Genomic DNA, 3,014 nt, shown 5'->3' with positions numbered 1-3,014 from the left:
CCACCGCGATGAGAGGCTCTGTGCACACAGCCCGGCGTGGCCACTGGAGGAAAGAGGCCCGCCTGTCCTGCCCGCCTCCAGGGTCCCAGGCACAGGCGCCTCTGGCCCCCAGGCGGCCGTCCCAGGGCAGCCCTGCCAACCCTTCTGTGCTCAGCCCATTCCCAGAAAGGGAGGCCTTGAATCCAGAGGGGCCTCGACGCTATAGATGGAAAGCCGAGGTTCAGCAGGGGACGGGATGCCCCGAGGCCACACGGAGAGGGTGGTGCTGGGCTGGGAGCTGAGACTGACAGCTGTGTGTCTGGGAGGATGTCGATGCAGGTGGGAGGTGGGGGAAAGCTTGGGGGGAGCCTGGTTGGGGAGCGGGGCATTGTCTGACCCCCAGCAGGTGCCAGGGTGATCATAGTCTCCAGGGCAGGTGAGCTGGCAAAAAGTATCGCCCAGCAGTCACCTGACTCCAGCAGGGAGGGTCCCTCCTCAACCCCCTCCTCATCCTGTGATGAAAGCATCTTAGGTCCCCGCAGGGCCCTGTCTTCGTCCACCTCTGAAGTTCGGTGCGTCTGTCTGTCCTGGTATCTGTCAGACAGGAAGTGAGAAGGCCGAACAGAGGAGGCCCGTAGAGAGGGCGTGCTGGTCAGCGAGGGCTACATAGCAAAGCCCTGCAGACCACGCGCACTCGTCTCCTGGTCTTGGAGGCTGGGAGTCCGAGTCAGGGTGTCGGCAGGCTCCTTCTGCTCCAGGCCTGTGTCCTTGGCGTCTAGACGGCTGTCCCCATCCCGTGTCTTTTCATCCTGCTCCCTCCACCCCTGTCTGTCTCTCTATCCCAATGTCCTCTGTTTATATGTCTTATTGGATGGGGGCCCACCCTGAGGGCCCCATTTGATTTGATCCCTGCTGTCTCCAGATATAATTGCGTTCACAGGCACTGGAGCTTAGGACTCCAACATATAAATTCCGGGGAGTGGGGGGTGGTGGGAGGGACCCAATTCAATCCCTAAAAGGAGGCTGGCTCCTGGCTGTGTTCTTGGGGGTCCCTCTGCATCCCTAGTCCCTGTCCTGGGCAAGGATGACCCCACACAGAAGTGGGGACTGGTATCCTGCCAGAGCAGTGGCTTCATTTCAGCTGAATATCAGCCTGCCCCCCCCCCCCCGCCCCCCGCACTCCCCTGCCCTTGCCCATCAGCATTGTGGGATCACTTCCTGCCAGCCTGGACCAAAGCCGACAGGAACAGGCATGCTCCCGGTGCCAGGCGGTGATGCTTTTTGCAGGGGTAGGTGTAGGAGGGGGCGCGGGCCTCCTCCCGTCACACAGTCTGGGCCCTGAGCAGCGTTTCACGGTTTGCAGGCGAGGCATGTGTGTGCGTCCTGGGGGTGATCCGGAGCTCTGGCCAAACACCACGGCTCTTGGAGTCCCTCTGCCCCACATTCAGCCACGGGCCAGCGGTCCCGAAGATCAGCGTTTATCCGACCCCACTGTGTACCGGGCACCCCATCCTTGCCGCATAGATATGGGTGTCACCCGAGAGCTTGTGTGATGAGTTCAGAACCTTGTGGTGTATGGGTGGTGCCAGCTGAGTCCCTCCTGCAGGGCCCCGTGCAGGGTTCCCGCTCTCCCCACACCTCTCACCGGCTCCGCTGATCACGGCCACCTCCCGGGTCAGTCTGAGAGGCGGAGACAGTTCACGCTTCAGGCACTGGAGGTGAGGACAGGGGCAGGGAGACTGACATCTGAGAGACACCCCAGCCCCCGACTGGCGCCCACACCGTCTGCGGACAGCAGAGAGCCCACAGTGGCTCCTCTGTCCTTTAAAGAGCCTGGGGGTCCTCGGCCACGCCCTCGCCCTCTGGCCTCGCCCTGAGCCGGGGTCCCTCCCACCTTTTCAAGTCTCCTGGTTTCTAACGTGGGAAACGGTGTTTGCAAAATGTCAACTCTGCACCCAACTGCTCACTGCCCTCTTCTCCGTGTTGGGGGTGGGTGGGGGGCAGTGGGGGCGGTGATCACAGCTTCCAGACCCTGAAGAGGACAGAGCTGAAAACAGGGTTCCTTTGTAGGGGAAGCACAGATGGGTTCATGTGCATGACTCCAATCCAAGTTCAGGATTACTTGGCCCCCCGTGCTACTCTGAGAAGCCTGAGTTTCCACAACGATGGGAGAGATCAAGTGTGTACTTGTTATAATCAATCATTTGCTTTATTCCAAATGCATACCCACTAACCTCAGACAACACCACCCCTCCACTGGCCATGTGATGACGGAAAACAGTTTAAGATTTTCCTTTTTTGTCTGTTGCTTTTGTGCTGAGAAATAACCTGTTAAGGATACAAGGTCAGATTATTAGCTTTTATTCATCCTGAGGCCATGCAGCTGAGGGCCAGCAGAGAATGGTTGTGAATTAGTGTCTGGAAAGGCCAAGGACAAATATATCACCGAGAGAAAGCCACAGGAAAAGAGATGTTGAGGACAGACCCATCAGCCCTGTGTGCAAATACTAGGGGAAAAACCAAGTAGTAGGAAAAAAATGGAACTAATGATGGATTTGTGACGGCAGACTGAAAGAGCTCATAGGTCCAAGGCAGGACTGATGGAGAAAACACACCAGATATAATCAGATGTATTTTCTGAACTCTCAGGGAAAAGTGAAAGTCTTGCAAGCTTCCACAGAGGACCAAAAAAATCTTACAAAGAAAAAAGCAGGGACTTCTCTGGTGGTCCAGTGGTGTGCCCCCAGTGCAGGGGGCTTGGGTTCAATTCCTGGCCAGGGAGCCATATCCTGAATGCTGCAACTTAGACGCCACACGTGGCAGCGAAGTTCCCACGTGCTATAGCTAAGATCCAGCACAGCCATATAAATATATTAAAAAAAAAGAATGGTGCAGTCATATACATTTTTTATAAAAAGAAAAGGCATCAGATTGGACTTGGACTTCCCATTTGTTACTCTGAGACACTAGGAGATGTGGGCCAATGTCTACAGAGTGCTAAGTGGCAAGGACCCTGCTTGGCACTCCTGCACCCC

This window comes from Dama dama, chromosome 6 (genome assembly GCF_033118175.1).
Source record: "Dama dama isolate Ldn47 chromosome 6, ASM3311817v1, whole genome shotgun sequence".
NCBI lineage: Eukaryota > Metazoa > Chordata > Mammalia > Artiodactyla > Cervidae > Dama > Dama dama.
The sequence above is the reverse complement of the archived record's forward strand: the minus strand, read 5'-3'. Positions refer to the sequence as shown.